At 37.0% G+C, this 20,104-nt stretch overlaps 1 protein-coding gene across 18 annotated transcripts in view; it reads right to left on the minus strand.

Moving 5' to 3' along the window:
• Nucleotides 1-20,104, minus strand: part of ZEB1 (zinc finger E-box binding homeobox 1) — a 180,845-nt gene that overhangs the window by 108,803 nt on the left and 51,938 nt on the right. For 7 of the 18 annotated variants that reach the window (XM_071215454.1, XM_071215455.1, XM_071215456.1 and 4 more), the window contains one exon: nt 16,390-16,525. The exons of the other annotated variants lie outside the window; for them this stretch is intronic. The gene's annotated coding sequence lies outside the window, so the exon portion shown is untranslated. The remainder of the gene's footprint in view (nt 1-16,389; nt 16,526-20,104) is intronic. 18 annotated transcript variants of the gene reach the window in all.

The raw sequence follows: 20,104 nt of genomic DNA on the forward strand, positions 1-20,104 counted from the left end.
TCTCCAGAAGTGTGACTGGTAACATTAATGATATGGTAAACCTATCTTTTTTTTTTTTTTTTGGAGGTACTGGGGATTGAACCCAGGACCTTGTACAGAAGCAGGAGTTCAACCACTGAGCTATATCCACTCCCCAATGAGAGCTGGGTTTTTTTTCATTCGTTTGTTTGTTTTTAGGAAGTACCAGAGATCAAACCTGGGACCTCGAACATGGGAAGCATGTGCTCAACCACTTGAGCTACATCCACTGGTCCCCACATCTGTTATTTAAAGCAAAAGTATAAGCCCTTCAAGCATTTCTTTGAAATGTTTAAAATAAAAGCAAACTACGTATGTAATATAAATAATATACTAGAAAACAATCTTTAATACCATCAATATTGTACATCTTTTAAGAGATAGTGCAAGCAAAAATCTATAGAACATTTCTTTTTGTATGCTGTCAGATCTAGAAGATTACTAGCTGAAAGACCTATATTTCAAAAATATTTTTACATTATATTCTCGTAAATAATTATTTTTACATGCAAGAAAGATAAAGTCACCCAAATTTTACACAATTTCCCTCTAAACAAAGGAGTAAATTTGCTGTTTAAATAACAGAAGAAATCAGCTCCAGCTACCTGGGACAAGATCACTATTTGTCTCTATGGTATAAACACAAAACAAAGATCACAAGTAATTGTTCAAGGGGGTAAAGCTTACTAGTTAAGTGCAGTGTTTCTCTGAGTGTGGTCCCTGGACCAAGAGCATTAGCATCAACCAGGGAACTTCTTGGAATTTTTTTGTAAATTGTGGAGCCCCATTCTAGACCTACTGGATCAGGAATTCCAGGGATAGGGTCCAACAATGTGTGTTTTAACAAGCCATCCAGGTGATTCTGATACAGCTAAAGATGGGGAACCACTGGCTTAGTGTATCATGAGGTCTCTGGAATAAAAACAGTTCAAATTTCAAATAGTTTTTTATTGATAAAATGTCCCTAGACCAATTGAATAGTTTGAGTGCACTGCAGAAAAAAACAGGAAAACATTTTTACAAATAGATATTTTTCAACTGTTAAATTCCAGATATAATACTAAGCCTAAGGTGATCTTTGCACTTGCCCCATGCCCCCACACCTGCTCTTCTGGGCAACGGTGTAATCAAGCCCCATGAGAGGTAATTACGATTCACTGTAATGTGTCAGTCACCAACAGATTAGCGGATTAAAAAAAAAGAACCACAAAAATGACTGAAGTAACAATTTTAAGATGTTTATGAATTAGAAGATCATAATACATGCACAACACCTAGGGTGCGCATACGCGGTAAGAATTCAAGAATGCAGCATGGAAGAGAAAGCAATATGCCTGTTCCTTGAGGACCCTGGAATGAAGGTTCCAGAGGCTGTGGCTTGTCGACTCCAGCTGGAATCAATTCCAGCACAGAAGGTCTCCTCTGATTACACGCCATTTGGCACTACTAATATTTGCATCTTTACAGTTTTCGAGTATTCAACATGTCTTTTCTTGGGAACTTAAATCTTTCTGCACCTATCATAAAATGTATATTCAAAGTGTTAGGTTTGTTTTAATTTCTTTCTGATTTCTTTCACCTTTTCCTAGTGTGCTTTCCTGATTAAAGCCTTTCTTGATAAGCAGTAATGTCTCTTTATTCACCTTCTCTTCTTAGTTTTGACGCTCCCCCCCCCCCCAGCTCTTCCTCCCTCCACATGCTTTTCAAGGAAGAGCCCTAATTTTAGGCCTACTTTAAAAAGTAAACATCAAACCAGTGAAGCACATCCACTTTCTTTAAGTCTCTGTATAAAGAAAATTCCCAAAAGAGGCTGTTAATAACCACCAACCTTCCTCCTGTGGAATACCCAGGGAAATTCTTCGGGCTCTGGCACTAGAAAATAATAAATTTGTACACAGTGTGGCAAAACTCTCTTATGAACACTGGAAAATAAAATACAACCAATAATCTTTAAGGGGAAGAAATCAGCTCTCCTGATTTCTATCATAAAAAGTTTCACATCATATGACCTATACTCCCCAGAAAGTATACTTCCAGGGATTTTATTTGGACTGTGGGATGACTTTAACAAATGTTCTTTACAAACGCTGCACAAGACATATTTATATGGACGAAACACCTCTTTAAAAATACACACTATTCCATCTGAGAATTGAATATGTTGAAACTACAGGATAAGTATTTTAAGCGTAACTCTTTATTTTTGCCAAATCATTTAAAGTGCCAAAAATGGTGGTTATTATAGATCCCACAGTGATACACACACGATTGTAATTACAGGAAAGGAAAAGAGTAAGTCTCTAATACAAAGTATTAACTATAAGTGTTTACACTACAACAATGATAAATATTTTCAGATAACTGGTGAATGTCACTGTTTACTGAACATCAGGCTAGTCTTAAGTAATTTACAACATTCTCTCTAACCCTCATGACAACTCTGTAAACTTAGTACTACTATTCCCATTTTAATGGGAAGAAACTAAATCAATCATCTTTCCAAATCAAGATTTTATATCAATTTGCCTACGATTACCCAGCTGGCAGAGGAGCAAAGCTGATATATGAATCCAGGCTGTCCAATTTCAAAGCCTGCTCACCTCTTTTCTGTCATATTGCCTCTCCGAGATAATATAAATTATTACATTTACTTGTATTACTATTTTCTTTGCACTGGATTACTTCCCCCCCCCCCCCCCCGAGATTTTTTCTGATTGTTAATAACAACAGGAATTCCACAAGTATGTATTAAGGAAAGTTCCAGAATATTTCTTTCCAAGTTTGGCCATAAATAGCCAATTTTCTTGTTCCAAATTTCAATCTATAAGAAGTTTCTTCTAGCAGGGAAAGATGAAATGAAATGGCAATTCTGGCACTTCCTAGGTCAAGTATTTGAGTATTAAGAAAAGTTTAATCTCCAAAAGATTCAGAATTGAGCATTTTATCTGCTTTTCATTATAAACCAGAGTCTTTATAAAAGTTCACTAGAAAAAGAAATGAAAATGAAGCTCAAATAAAACAAAGACACGACAATTATTTTAACGCCTGCAAAGAGTTCAGCACTCGTGGCAGTCCAATGCTTGTTCTCCAGAGGAGAAAACCCAAAGCCAGCACAGTGAGGTGCAGTCCAGGGTCTCCACCCACTCTCCTCACGCTTGGTCCAGGGATGTCTACATGCTAGGGCAGAGGTTCTTTTTTTAAAAAAGATTTATTTATTTCTCTCCCTTCACCGCCCCCCCGCCCGCCCCGTTGTCTGCTCTCTGTGTCCATTCACTGTGTGTTCTTCTGTGACCGTTTCCATCCTTATCAGCGGAACCGGGAATCTGTGTTTCTTTTTGTTGCGTCATCTTGTTGTGTCAGCTCTCCGTGTGTGTGGCACCATTCCTGGGCAGGCTGCACTTTCTTTCATGCTGGGCGGCTCTCCTTACGGGGTGCACTCCTTGCGCGTGGGGCTCCCCTACGCGGGGACACCCCTGCATGGCACGGCACTCCTTGCACGCATCAGCACTGCGCATGGGCCAGCTCCACACAGGTCAAGGAGGCCCGGGGTTTGAACGGTGGACTAGGGCAGAGGTTCTTACCCAGGGTCTATGGAGCCCCAAGGGAACCCCCAAAATTTCAGGGCGCCTGTGAGAGCTTGAACTGAAATTCAAAAAAGCATGATTCTTGTGGGGACATGTTGGTGCAGGTGTGATATATTTATTAAATAATACACAGTATAGTGTTGACTTAGTATGATTTTTATTTTGATGTAGCATGTTCTGAGTACAGTGGATAAACTGGTGCAAAAAGGTTGGTAAGGATGGCAGAGATAGTTTTATGACACTGTGGGAAAACTCAAATTTCTAAACGTTTGCCAAAAATGACCATTTGAACAGATGTTGAACCATGTTAGGTTATCAGGTATTGAAATTACGAGAAAGTTGTAAAATGTAATTTTTAATAATCCTAAAATTTAATTTAAACACATGCAGATGCTGAGTGTCATAAAACTATCTGCTACTACATTCTGAGAAGGGGTCCGTGGTTTTCACCTAACTGGCAAAGGGGTCCGTGGAACAAAAAAGGCTAAGAACCCCTGCACTAGGGCTTCCTTTTAGGCCCAAGATCCTTTCACAGATACCGTGTCCACCGACTCATACAGCCTTGCTTCCTGGTACCGTATCCTATTTCTAGGATCACTAATATTTAGCTGCTCAGGAAAAACTCTGTAGCAATCTCTGACAAACATTTATTTTTTTATCTACATTAAAATGGAAGGCAAATCCCACTGCTCACAAACTCCTCTCCCACGTGTGCTTTCTTTCGCATTCTTGCTACCACTGCACCGGCTGGGAAGCTCGCCATCTCTAACTCACATGCTCCCTGTAGTCTCCCTCTCCTCCTTTCACCTCCCCCATTCAAAAAACACTGGCTTTTGGCTGCCTGCTGACTTAAAACTCTTTAATATGGTAGTCAAGGCATTGTTCCACCTAGTCACAATTTACCTTTCCAGGGTTTCTTTTCTTTTAATATTTTTTCTAACCTCCATTTAAGGTTCTCCCAGCCATACTTGGGAGAAGCATGCTCTCTGCGATTTCTTGTCTCTGTGAAATTAACCAGGGTCTATTATTTTTTAAATAACATCTCCAATGCCTACCATGGTTGGAGTTAGATCCCTAAGACTGTGCCAAAATAGTATCCTAAAGGCATCTGGTTAAAGATAAGTCAAGAAAATCACCATACAGAGGAGGCCTAAAAAACTAGTACAATATTAAAATTGCAGTGAAATTGGTGGGTTAATAAATTAGTGTAGCCAGTTCTGCAAGAAGGCTTATTTTGAAAACGCAAATTTGTTTCATTGCAACTGATATATTAGAGGAAACTCTGAACATAAAAGAGAATTTTGTTTGCTAATGCACGATTTCATCTGCAAGAAATACTACATGACTGCATAAAACTGCAGCCAGCTCAATCAAGTCACAAGGAATGCATAAAATGCATGTCTGCACGCAGCTCCACCGCCTACTGCTCCCTCCACCCCCTGGGAATGTTGGCAGCCACACCAGTGCGTCCACATGTGGCAAGGCTATCACTTTCCTTCCAATTTCAGGTAATCCTCTTTCCACCACTTTACAGTATCGCGCAGACTCCAGCCCATCTAACACCTACTTTCACAGGCAAACTTCAGGTCTTTTTCAAGGTAAAGTGTGGTATTTATTATAGTAGTTACGTGTTTCCTTTACCACTTGACATGTGTCAAACTGTCCTACCGTTGTATCTTTTCTTTAAAGTGTTACTGACAAAAATTTTGGGTGTTGTGCTTCAATTCCATCTTCCTCATAGGCCCTGTGGTTTTGCACTGAGAGGTGATTTTTAGGATCTACATGTTGGTATTACAGAAGAACCGACCATATAACTTTTTTGGTAAGGGCAAAGAACCCCAGTATTCTAATTCTGCATAATTTAGCTGAAGGAAATAATTTTGGTAAATACAAGAAGTTACATGCACAAAGATACTATTTACCAAAATTATTTCCTTAATAATTATTAAGGAAATTTAATATTTCCTTAAAAATTATTTGTCCTTAAGACAAAACAACCTTAAGATGTCCAACATAACAGTTTATTAACAATAATTCAGAAAGATGGTCTAAGATAGTATTCAAAAAAGACAATGGAGACTACAATGAAATACAGAAATATCTGTCATAAAGTTACAAAACAAAAGTAAATATGTATTATGACAATTACTTAAAATATTTATGCATGCAGTCAAGACAGAAAATTAACATGAAAATTTGCAGACAGTACTGATTTAGTGATTTTATAGTGGTTACTTTTTAAAAATTAGTTTAAAAAGCAATTACCTTACCAAAAGATATTTCTAGTCTGAATTAGTATTTGCCCAAAGCTGTGTGAAGCTTGGACACTCATAATACATGTAACAAGAACCCTGAAGGTTATATGACAGCTCTTTGGACTATCTTTGCAACTCTTCTGTAAATCTGAATTATTTCAAAATAAAAAGTTTTAAAACACCTTAAAAAAGATTTCTTACTATTGAAATAATACATTTAATGACAAAAAAAGATTCCTTTAAAAAATATCCACATTACAGTATACTTAAATAATATTTATGTTCAGAGACATATTTATAATTTAAAATATTCCACCCTTATAAAATTAATGTCAAAGCCAAGAAATTATTCAGAAGCAAGTTCTACATGTTATGTCCATATACACATTCATATTTTTAATGTCTATAGCTTTATGTATGTCATTCATATACTTACTAAAATGATTCAAGGGCTCTCAAAACCCCTGAGATTTTCTGTGATGGGCTGGTTTGTTTTTTTTAACCACATTTGCTCATTCATTCAGCAAGTATTAATTGAGTACCTAACATAGCCAACACTATACTTCTATATGTAGAGGGAAGAGCAGCAAACAAAGCAAACGGTGCCTGTCTTTCACATTCTGGTGGAAGAAAGCAGAAAAATAGACAGGAAAAGTCAGTAAACTATATGGGATGGCAGATGGTAAACAAGGGCTGACAAGAAACATAAAGCAGGAAGGTGAATCAGGATGGGGTAGGGGAAATTTGCAATCTTGGATAGAATGGCCAAAGACAGCATGGCTAAATTGACATCTGAGTAAAAGTCCCCAGAAGATGAGATAATGAGCCATGCAGATCCAGAAGGAATCGCCAGTGCAGAGGCTCTGAAGCCAGAACGTGCAGCACAGGAGCCAGGGGTGGGGGTGGGGGCACCGAGAAATCACTGGAGGGTTGGAGCCTAGGAGTGCCATGATATGAGTCATAGTTAACGTAATTGCTCTACCTGCTATAGTAAGAATGGGCTGAAGTAAGTCAAGCACAGAAGCAAGAACACCAATTAGGAGGCTTTTGCAGTGATGCCGGTGAAGCATGAAGGTGACTTGGATCTGGATGGAGCCATGGAGGCAGCAAGTGGAGCCTGGAGTTTGGATATATTTTAAGAGTAGAGATGAGACAACTTGGTGACAAGGATGTAAAGAATCCAAAGTGAGGTCAAAGGAAAAGAGGCATCGAGGATGTGACCAACGCTGATCAGAAAAGTGCAGCTCCCTTCTTCTGAGATGGGGAAAGCTGCAGGACCAAGTCCAGGGGTAAAGCTTCAGAGTTGAGTTTACTGGATTACATTCTGGGAAGACTAACGGACTCCTGCTCTTGGCATATGGACGGGTATATCCCATGGGACTGGAGGAGGCCACCCAGAGAAGGCATGTGAGCAGGAAAAGGCCCAAATTCCAAATGCTAGAGCAGCCAGAGAGGTAGGGTGAAAAGAAGGAGGGTGTGGCGTCTGAAAGCCAAATAAGGAAAGCGCTGAATGCTGTGGATAGGACAGGTCAGAGGGGGACTAAGAAGTTACCACTGACATAGCAGCATGGGGTCATTAACAAGGGCAGTTTTGGTGGAGTGGCAGGAGCTTCAGAAACTGAAACCAGAGCACAGACAACCGTGACAAAGAGATCGGCTGCTAATAGAGAGACACAGGGCAGTAATTAGAGGGAAGAATTTTTTTTTAAGATGGGAGAAAAAGATGAGACAGTGATGAGAAACTTAATGACACAGGAGCGGGAAGGGAGAATTTCTGCATTTTTTGAGATTCACTAATTATGATGTGATAGTCCTCCATTAGTCAGAGTATTTCAATATTTATCCACAAGTGAGAATCGTAGTCTCATACATTAGTAACAAAGAAGTCAATATAAATTTAACAGCTCTAAAAATAAGTACTGAATAAACAAATGACTAATATACTTTTTAGCAATTGTCCTGCCCAACACATTGCTGGTTAAATGTATATTTTCTTTTGCCTTTATATGATTTTCTTGTTTTTGGTAAGTGTATCTTCCAAACCAAAGATTGCGTTTTAATCTTTAGCAATATATCTGTACTGTGGCTGCTGCATAATACATTCAGGAATAACAAAATCTACTTTTACATTTGAATAGTCCTTTGAAATGAATCACTAAGTGCACATTTTGTTCACACATTTTCAAATCCAGAATTCAGAAAGTTGAACTCATAGCTTAATATACAGATTAGACAACAAACAGACTTAGTTAAATGTGAGAATTATACCAAATACACACCCAACTTTAAAAATATTATTTATCCATAAGCAATATATATACTTTTAGAAGGACACATATTTGGGAGAGCTTAAAATGTGAACTACTTTAAACCAGGGGTTGGGAAACTTTTTCTGCAAAGGCCAGATAGTAAATATTTTAGGTTCTTGCAGGTCATATATGGTCTCTTGCATGTTCTTCTTTTAAGAATCCTTTCAAAAATTTTAAAATTATTCTTAGCTTGTGGCCCCTACAAAAACAGGCTGAGGCTGGATTTGGCCCATGGGCTGTAGTTTGCTGACTCCTGCTTTAAGCAATTGTTATAAAGACTGAACATGATCCAGGCAAGACATTTCAGGATTAAAGTTGGACACTTACTAAAAATGCTTTATATTCTGTAGAAAGGAGATGCATAATATGTTTATCCAAAAATAGGAAGAAATTTCTATTTGAAATAGCATGTTCAGAAATATGCCTGTAAGTAAAGAAGCAATTTGGATATTCTCTTATGGAAAACCAAAGAATTTGTAAAACAGCCACTATCTTTTAGTACATAATCGACGCAACTGAGACACTTTCAGTGTCTATTTACTGTACCAATAAATAGTGAGAGAGAAAGGGAAACCATTGTAACATTTGATGTGTTTTAGCTTCCTGTTTAAATTTTCCTACAATAAAAAAATAAAAACAGACACAAAGTGGTTAGATTCCAAAGGTTTCAAGTCAGGAGAGCTAGAGCATGTCTGAGGTTCTGATTAAGGCAGCAGCCACACTTCTGCCTACCTGCAGAGGGGCCCAGACTCCCTGAAGCCTATCCAGAGACTCCGAGTGAAGACTCTCTGAACTTGAAAATGCACCATCACTCCCCTTAACAAACACAGTGAAACTATACTTACAGAAAGCCTAAGAGTAAGGCAATAATCCATGTTCTTATGTCTGGAGAATTCTCGAGTTAACTGAAACCTCTTCCATCAGCACGTGGTCAAACCCTCATGACACTCTTCTCCCTCACACCGCCTTGTGCTTTCTGCGAGGGAGGTCTGGCCAGTTCCGCACTATGTCCAGTAGAGGCCATCTTTCTTTCTGCACCTGTTCTCGTCATGTTACCCTTGCGTGCAGAGCTCTTGCCACTTCTATTCAAATCCTACTTATCCATCAAGACCAGATTAAATTCTGCCACCTCCATCATATCTTCTGTGGTATCAGAGCCCATATTCTTTGTCTCTTGGATTCACTGCTTTTTCAATACTATTCAGTCAGTCATATAATAATCTGTATTATCACGCTGTTTTGTGTCCTGAGACCCCCAACTATAGTGCCAGTAACAAAAGACAGAAATACTTCTCATCACCTTAGACTACAGCACTATTATAAATATGAGATATTTCATAAGTAATTGCTAAATAAATCAATTTACTTCAATGGCTTCTGAAAATGCTGATTTGGTTTCATGATGTAAACCTGAATTACTGGCAAAATGTGAAGGAAAAACCTCACTAAATGAAATGGACCATTTAATTTAAAAAGCTGTTAATATCTGATAACTGACAAAAGGCCAACAATAGCTAAAACTATCAACTGAAAAGTATGATCACGATCATTTAGTTGTTTTTTGTCATGTACATCACAAGTTAAGAATAAAATGACTTGATGTTAGTTCAAATTGTGTGGTCGTAATGCAGCAGGGAATCAGAAACGATAGGTGTGAACTGGGGAAACATCTCCATTGGTTCAGCATTCGATCGGGTCCTCCTGGGCATTTGTGCTCTTCAGTGCTGCATGCGTTAGTCAGCTTCACACCGTGTTTCCCAGGGGCACAGCTCCCTTGCCCTGGCACCCTGTCCGTTCAGGTCGGGCACTTCCATCCGGCTCTCCTGGGCATGTGCTCACGCTGCAGGTCCTACCTCACCCCTGTCTTCCCTCCTTCCCCCACCGAACGGGAGTGACCATCTGTTCTAGTTCTTTCAGGGCTTGCCAAGCCACCAGGCTTACTGTTGCTTATAAATAATCTCCCTTTAAGGTGTAGTTATTGTCTTAATTAAAGAACGCCTATAAGGATGGAGGGACAGGCTCTTAAGGATGAAGGCTATCAACAGTGGCTTTCACATCACACATAGGGAGGAGCTCCTCTGCTCATATGTAGGGCTGGCACTGATTGAGGGGACATTTACTCTTCAAAAAAAGAAGAAGGAAAGACACAAGAAGTGAGAGAACCACTCCTATAAACATGCAGAGGGGTTATCTGATGATCTGGTGAGAGAGGGAGAGACAGGATTTACAGCTTTCTGGATGTAAGAAAGCTCCTAGTTAGCATTCCGTCAATGAAGTCACTTAGCTGTAAAGTCAGGATTAAGTTGTATAAAGCAGAGCTGTTTCACAGGCACCTCAAGCACACCTGGGATTGAATTCATTATTACCTTCTATCACCCTTGCAAGCAACGATCCATTTCCTCTCCAGTGCTTGGACTTGATAAAGGACACTATCATCCACCTCTGCCCAAGGCAGAAACCTGTCAACTATCCTGCGTGCCTCCTCACTCCTCATCCCCAATCCAATTACTCTCCATGGCCTATACATTAAAATTCATAAATATCTCTCTAATATGCACACACTCCTCCTCCTCACTGTCACCGTACCAGCTCAAGCCCCATTCTCTCGTTGACTCCTACAAAGTTCACCGCCTTTGTGCCTTTCCATCCTCCCTGGGGCAGAAACAGTAGTCTTAGAAAAATGCAAATCTCGCGGAACACTCTTACGACGGAATTAGACAGCCATGAGAGCGATGAGCAGCCACACTCAACAATATGGACAAATCTCACAACCATCATGCTGTGCCTGGCTTCTTTCACTCCAACAAATACGTATATACTGTATGATCCCATTATATAAAGTACACACAGGTAAAACCATCTATGATAAAAGCAGGCGAGAGGTTCGAATGGTGGGCAGGGGGCGGGGGTGACCAGAAGGAAATGAGGCTGCTTCCGGGACGGCACGCGTGTTCTATTTCGTTTGGGTGCTGGTCACATGGGTGTGTTCAGTTTGTGAAAATTCATGGAGCCTCACACTTACAATATGCTCAGTTTTGTATACATATTATGCTTTAATAAAATATTTTAGAAAATACAGAAGTCTGATATACCCCCTGCTCTTAAGATGAAGCCCCAAGGCCAAACAACTAATGATGACTTAGAAGCTATTCCGCTCTCTAATCTTGCCTGGAGTGTCTGCCTTCTTTCTTCCTTCAGCACTTTCACATGTGCTGTGCCCACAGCCCAGAACTCGATTCAGCCTTCCTTTCTGACTGAGGGATTCCAACAATGCCTCGGGCACCGCTAACATTTCGTTTTCCCACCGAGTCTTCTCCGACCCCAGGTTAGGTCAGCACGCCCTTCTAGGTCCCCTCCAGCCCACACCCCTTCACACATCTGTGGGAGACTAAGTTCTGGGAAGACAGTGAAGATGTCTTGTGTCCCACTCTATTCTCACACTTCTCTAGACTTTGAGGACACTGAATAAACTGATTTATTTACTACATGAGAACGTGACAGGTAGTTGGCAAAGTTTCAGTTTATCTACTGTAGCATAAATGGTGAAACTGCTAAAAGAGTTTTTGATACATGAACTTAAAGGAAATAAGAGTTAAATGGTTTTAAAAAATGAATTAAAAAAAAAAAAGAGCATTCTTAAAATACTATGACTAGCCAAAGGGGGGAAAAAAAAGAGTTAAATGGTAAATTGTTCATACACAAAAAGATATACAGGGAGAAGTCATTTAATGGTTCCTAAGCTTATTTGAAAGTTCTATTTTAAACAATCATTATAATAAAGTTAATCACAAATTTCTACTCATTGTGTACATACCGATGTTGGATTATTTTTAATCTCTCAGGAAAACCAAGGCTACATCAGAATTAGTGAACTGAGCAAGTAGGTCAATGTTAATTCTTTCAGCTTCTTTGAATGCAAAGTCAAGAGAATATTTAACATATATCTACCTAGTCATTTTAAAAATGAATTACAAATACTCTCAAATGTTCTTAAGAAGAACTTAAAATGTTTTACTTCAAAAATAAAATTATCTGATGACTAAAAAGTAAAAACAGAACTTTTTCTTTCTGAGCCAAAATCACAGAAACAACACAGGCATCTTCCTGAGTGACAATCATCCACTGCGCTGCTCTTCCTGAAAAAAAAGCAAACCTTAGCCAAATTTAAAGAGTCGCCTTTCTTGTTACGCAGGCAGAAGAGCACCCATACCATCCTCCACCTTGAGAAATAATTTCCAAAGGAGAAAAAAACACACCAACTAAAAACGACTTCAGAAATCAATGCCATTTTCTGTAATGAGCATTTTAGAACAATCAAGTGTGTTTCATCCCCCAAATTTCTTTTTCTTCTAACATTCAATTAATGTTGTAAATTCACTAAGTGTTGAATTAGGCAGACTTTTTGGCTAGTAAAGAAAACTGTGATGTTTGTTTCCAGAAAGAAATATTAGTTTCCTTAATTAATACAGAACTTGCTTACCATTTCTAATGTACTACTGCAATGTTAAAAGCATCTTATGACAATAAAAAAAAAGGATGCCCTTAAAATATATTAAATCAATGAAAACAACTTAAACCACAGACAGACTGCTATTGAATTTCTTTAACCAGAGTTCAGAACCATAAGTCCCAAGAATGCCCAGAGTTATGTTTATTAAGGCAATTAACTATTTAATACTCTGGAGATAACAAAAATGGCATTATTCACTTTATTTTCATGAGGTGTAGTTAATCTATTTGGAGGAAGGATCTGAAAGGAAGAAAGGATTATGAATATTACAGATAATTCCTTTTCTCTTTAATCTTTCTGATTATTAGTCTTGTACTTCATTGAGGGATCTTTTTTTTTTAAATGTTGTTCCCTCTTTGCCTTGTAAAGATGCCAGTAAAAGTGCTAGAACAGAAGAAACTACAGGCAAATTTATTAATTTCTATTTAGGTTCGTATTTTCAAGTTTTACTAATTCGAGTTAAAACTTTTTACTTCTAAAAATAAGTATAATGCTCTTATAATGTAATAAACTTTAATTTTTACAAGCATTGAAAATTCATATGCATGAAGGCAAATTTCTTAAATTCTTTATTTGTAAAACAATGAAGTTTGACTGGGTCAGTTATAATCAATTTTTTTGTTACAAAACCCTTTAAGAATATGATGAAAATTGGATTATAATTTCAGGAGATTCACGGACCCTCAGAAGGTCACCCATGGAACACTGGGTAAATAAGGAGTTAGATTATATTTAAGGTATTTTTTAGCTTTAAATTGTGGTTCCAGAAATAAGGTTAAAGCCTTTAAACAAAAGAAAGTTAGCCCTGAGGGTAAAAGGAGAAACTCAAACACAATTCATTAATTTACTCATTGCTGTTAAAGACATTAGCAAGGAAAGACTGTAGGCCTTACCTATATGTAGACATAGGTTTTATTTTGACAAAATAATTCATACCTTAGACATTATAGAAGTTAGGCAAAATAAGATTCTTACATAAACCTAGGATATTTCTAGACATGGAAATGTGTAACATTCACAGCTTTCAAATGAAATAAGGTGTCTCCCCTGACCCCACCACTACCACCAAATTCAATTCCTTCTTAGGAAGAAAAACATTGTATAATGAGGGCTATGTCTGAGAAGTTTTAAATGGCTTCTGGAGGGGAAGGGGAATACTTTTAGATCCCAAAATTTATTTAAAAATAATTGCTGCATAACTACAAAACACTTACCTGTAATTCTTGTTCTCTGAAGGAAATGCAGTAATTATAAACATATCTACACTCTTGGATACATTCTCCTAAGTGTGAATGGGTTTGGAATGCACCATAGCTTAAGCTCTGAACTGCTCGACAGCAAAACAGCACAGGCCGCTGGTATCTACCTGGCATCTACCTGCCTACCTGGTAGTGAGACAGAGCTGTCATTTATGGTGATTCAGCTCATGAAGGCAAGTGTCCCCCTCACAGGGAATATGGTGCTGGTGTAATTACTGCCCCTACAGAACACCAATTATGAATGATCGCTTCTCTAGAGGTTAAGAGGGGATAGAGCCCCACTACTCAAAAGGTTGCTCTACATTTAAAAACTGGTACTAAAGTTCTTATATTGGAAAGTGTTTTTTATTATGTCCCAAATATTCCATGGGACATCATTACACTAGACTATTAAAATTATTTATCTGACATTCAAATTTAACTGAGCATTCTGTTTTTGTTTTGTATTATTGTTTGGTTTTCTGTGAAATCTGACAACCCTAAACCAAGGGATCTCACAGGTCTACCTGATGGACTTTAGCATGGGTGAAGCTAAAATGAGAGCCTCACTTGTGATCCAGATCTGCACTAATATGGTAGCCACCGGCCACATGGGGCGATTAGACCTTGACACATGGCCGGTCCCATACAAGATGTGCTGTGAGTATAAAATAAAACCCAGATTTCAAACACTTAGCATGAAAAAAAGTAAAATAGCTCATAAATTATTTTATATTGATTAAATGTTGAAAAACTATTTTAGATATATTGGGTTTAAAATTTTATTAAAATTAATTTTATGTTTCTTTTTACTTTTAAAAATGTGGCTTCTAGAAATCTTCTCATTACAGATGTAGGCCTTATTTATTTATGACTCACATCATACTGCTATTGGACTGGCCTAGAATTTCCTTGTTGTTCCTTTGATAAAAAATCAGAATTGGAAAACACAAAACTGCCTCCCTCACTTTTTCTCTCCTCAGCTACCGAAATATGGAGGGAGCATGACCATACCCAAGAGAGTTCACTTCTAGTAGGAACTGCTTCCATGGATTGGTCCTGATCACTTACAAAACATAACATATGAACACTAGTGGAATACAAATCATAAATGTGATATCCGAGTCATTTTTATATAGTTTAAAAGAATAATACAATCTAATATGTATATGTATATATAATTTTATGTCTGTATACATACAAATAAAATATTCTACCAAATCTAGTTTCAGTGGAAGAATCACTCAGTACCACTATGTTGGATTTTCACTCCTACATATTATCAAAACCATATAATAATAAACAGTTAATTTTGTTGCCTAATAAGAACTGAGGTGATATATGTTATTAATAAGAATTGTTGAGACAAGATCTTATTTCTGATATCTAGATACAGAGGGCAAGATCTTAGTGGTCCCATTTTATATACATATACTATATAACTGATCTGAAGTTAGAACACTAGTTCTAGAACGGTAAAAGAAACTTTTCTTTTCCCAAAATATGTTGCCAGTACTATCATCAGATAAAGTTCATTTTTTAAAAAATGTGGAAGAGTGGAAATCTTTTTAGAGTAAAAATATTGTTATCATAAGACTCAGTTTTGTTAGGAAGTAATAACCTGTTATTCTTATATACTGCCATACAATTTCAGTAGGTTTTGGGTTCTAATTAAAAATTTTTTTTCTAAACTGACCCAAACATTAAATGCATTCTTTCATTCTATTCCATTCTATGCTATGAAAAAGGCTAAAAAAATATTTAACATGCTCTCACAAATAAAAATTCAAAGAAAACTGTATACATATCTACAATCTCTACAATCTCTAATATAACCTACATTATATTTATTTTGAAGATTTAAATATTTTGAAGTTGCCTGTAGTTCAATAAACAAGACTATTTCTACCTCCTCAACTATTTATGTACAAAAAGTAAAAAGGTTTTTGGCTTGAGGGAACATTCCCTGAAGTAATGGTGTGGGGCAGCTTCAAAAAGGTCATGAAAAGCAACCTTCAAAACTGGACATATCAATTTAAGTTATTATGTCACCAGACTGCTTTAAAGCTGTCATTGTCTTAAAATTCTTAAAAGCAAAACTCAAGATCCAAGAAGAGTGCTGGATGAGGGATCAACCACAGCAGTCATTAATTGATTTAAGTGCAGACCAAACTGGAAGACAAGCTTTAATATGGGATTTTTAAAAACTAAAACAAAACAAAGCAAACAATCAAAACAAAACAAAAAAAACCAGAGCAATAAAACAAAAGATGCCATACATCTCTTGTACCTGCTTCACTTCTAAACAATGAAAACCACCTCCGATGGGTGTGTGACCTCCTGCCCACACGTGGCTGCCTGGGCGCCCTTCTGCGGGCAAGTGTGATGGGCTCGAACCCTTCATGGAGCATTCCAAAACCAGTCCTGCCTTAGGAGGGTGGGCCCATGAGTGTGCACTCCCTAGACGGCGCTTACCTTTAGAGAACAAGCTGGTTGACACAAACTGATCAAGTTCTCACACCCCACACCTCCAAGAACACTGAAAAAGATCTGCAGATCTTTCTTGGTACAGGAGGGACCTCTCTTCTCATGATGGAGGTTTAAGATTTTCCTGAAGGAGGAGAGAAGAGTAAATGATTACACTGGCATCATGCCGTTTTACTTAAGTTTCTCTTTTCCAATTACAAAATGTAGGTTCTGAAAAAAAGTGAGTATTCCAAAAATCATTTCCTTCCTTAAAAAAAAAAAATTATCTTCCCTAAAGAATACTGCATACTTCAAACTTAAACCCCACACCTTAAGTAACTAATTCAACCTCTACTCATCATTCAACTATTAGTAGGGAAGCTGAGGAAAATATGGAAAATACTGGGTTGTCAAATGATCATAGTTATAAATTCCACTTAAAAAGTATCTATATATATATTAGTATGGCTAAACTCATTGAAAAATAAGTTTAACGGAGCTAATGGAAATGTGCTATATAAAAATATGTTACATAAAAATAATATTAATGATATCACTCTTTAATCACAAATAATTGTTAGGAATACAATGTTTAAAAATGTTGTATAGTAAAATATTTACAATAAAGTGCTATAAATCTATTACTGCAATCCCAAACTCCTGAAAGGGAATGGAATAATCTGTTAAGATCAAGAAATCGCACACTATGCTTTAAAATATATTATCAAATACCAAATATAAGAATATTAATATAGATAAAAGTAGCATGCCTTCATAATACTTTAGTATCAATTATTTTTCATCTTTTGGAAAGTAGGTCAATAAAAACCGAGCAAAAAAACGGTTCTATATTTACCATTCTGCCTAAATACAGGAAATCATTACCATAGTATTAGATTGAAATCAGATGATGTCATCCTATCAGTATGAATTTCATATATAAGTAAATATGTACATTTGTTCTAAAGAGAAAGAGAATTTAGACAAGAAATGCTGAATACCACACACTTATTTGTTTTTCTGTGGCTTATAAACTGTTACTAAAAACTAAAAGTCATTTCCTTCAAGTGTTTACACAACTCTTTCCAAATTGGACAAATTAGAGAGAGAAAGGGGATATACTAAAATCAGTAACAGCTAAGTCAAGTGGATGATAAAGGTCTGAAGGTGCATAACTTTTTAAATCCAATATGCCAGGCCACTAGAATCAGAAGAAACAACAACTATTACAAAATACTTGATTCAATTTGACCCCAAATTCCACAAACGTGGAATGAGACCCCAAAACCACCCCAATAATGCATATGGTGCATGTGATTTCTGAGGATAGGCTACCATTAATGTACAGCCAAAACCACAGTAAGGAAACAAGTAGTAAATGCACGATTTATGTTTACCCTTATTTCATTAAAAGAATGCCTTTACCTGACAGATTGTGCCTTAATGGCAACAGTAAAAGGCTTTCCACATTTCACTAATTATTAGCTTTAGTCTCTTGCTTCTCACATCAGGCTTAAATGTGATAGTTTAAAACAAAACTTCAGGTTAAAGACTATTAGTGTACTCAAAAGCTCACTTAATTTAAAAGTTTTCTTAATTTGAATATCTTGTAAGCCTCTGAAACTAACTTTGCAGGGAAGGGGTGAAAACAGTTACAGAGAACTAAGGGCAGTAATAGGTCAAAAGGAGTTAAAAGAGGCAAAGGTCCATCAAAACTGAGGCAGGAATAGTGCTGAAAAGGAAAAGATTTTGCTAGCTGGCTGAATCTACTAGTAGGCCAAGAGGCTGAAAGAGGAAAAAATTTGCAGAGATATAGGAACCAACGAGGAACTTCTTTGAAGCCCTCATTTACGTGGGTAGAAAATGGATCCTTCGTCTCATTTCCACTAGCAGAAGGGATAAAGTCCCTAAATTGACCACATTCAGAAATTTAAGATCCGGTTTTTTATTTCACTTGCAAGTATAGATCATTATGCCATACTATCAACTCATTTTAAGTTCCTGACCCAAATGACCTAAGCAATCAATTGCCTCTCTTTCATCTTGTGTTTCTCACACTTTCTATAGTGAAGGACCATTTCGTTCCCAGCCCATGGTGGACTAGCGGTTAACTCTTGCTACATAGAACCCTCCAGGCAATGTCAGTAACAACAAGACTGGACTACCCTTGAAGGAGATGAGTCTATACATCAGGTGCTAGGATGACACGAAGTATCACATTGCTATAAACATTTCTAAACCAGGAACTGGTCGGGCCAGCCCCATCTACAGACCACTCTTTAGGGAGACTGATCTGGGTCCATGAGCAAAGGATCTTATGATACTATTTCATTATGCTTTTTATTGAATCTTATTTCCAGCTTTAACTCACCAGTCCTTTTAGAAATTATTCACTAAGAAATATTACGTCTTATTTCAGTATATTCTTTTTTCTCTACTTTCTAAAGTGCTGTCTAATAGAACTTTTTTGCAATGATGGAAAAGTTCTATATTGGCACTATCCAGAAGAGTAAACACTAGCCACAGGTGGCTACTGAGCAGTTGAAATGTGGGTGATGTGACTAAGAAACTGAATTTTAATTTTTCTTAATTTTACTTAATTTACATTGAAATTGCCACATGGGGCTTGCGGCTACCAAACAACAACACAGTGCTAGAGTCCTGCATTGTTTTCACTTGATTTTTTAAAAATTTAGCATTTTAAAAACTCACCCATTTTCCTTTGATCCTAAAACACATATTTTAATTGTTCATCTCACTTTCCAATTTACATATATTTTCAAATTTGTAATCACAGCATATAAATTTACTATTTTATTTTCACTTATACCAACCATCTCTCCCTATTTCTAGAGCTGAGCTGTCCAATATTGTGGCCATTAGCCCCATGTATTTAAATTTAAATAATTAAAATTAAATAAAATTTAAAAATCATCTCCTCAATTTCCCTAATCACCTTTCAAGTGCTCAGTAGCTGTATGTGGTTAATGGCTACCATAATGGACAGTGCAAATTATAGAACATTTCCACAGAAAGTTACATTGGACAGTGTTATTCTAGGGTCTTTTTGCTGTTTCTTCCCTTTAATTTTACTGTGCTAACAATCAATAAGTGATGTCTAAGATTTCCCCCCATAATACTATAGCAAGCAAATCCTCATAGAACTATTTCTTTAATTGCATTTTAAAATAAACTTTAGTCTTCTTTCACATTAATGCATGTTAATATTTCCTCCACATAATTTTTAAGATAAAAAATATCCTTTTCCTGTAAGTATTTACATTCAATGACCTTGGAACATTCTAACATTTAAAATGTAACACCTCACAATATAGGTGGTTCTTAAATCTTCTATAAAACCTATAAAAGGCATCTACTTTAACTTTTTTATCTGAAAAAAAATTCTATTTATGACTCTAGTAGCTTCTAATAATTCAAAAGGCACACAAACCAATTTCTAATGGTTAGTAGATTTATAAAGCATTTCTCACCCAACTTCACTTGACTATTTGGACTGTAACAAACCTATTATGGCACAGTCCTCTACTGCACTAATATACAGTTGGATAATATAGTAGTGCCTCATTTAGCAGCTCCTGAGAAGCAACTTCTAATTAGTTTTCTTCCTCTTCACAATGAATGAATGTTGTTTTAAGTGATTAGTGGGATCATTTGGTAAAGCAGACTCATTACACACACACACAAATCTATATACACATACACT

Source organism: Dasypus novemcinctus, chromosome 5 (genome assembly GCF_030445035.2).
Source record: "Dasypus novemcinctus isolate mDasNov1 chromosome 5, mDasNov1.1.hap2, whole genome shotgun sequence".
NCBI classification, from domain to species: domain Eukaryota; kingdom Metazoa; phylum Chordata; class Mammalia; order Cingulata; family Dasypodidae; genus Dasypus; species Dasypus novemcinctus.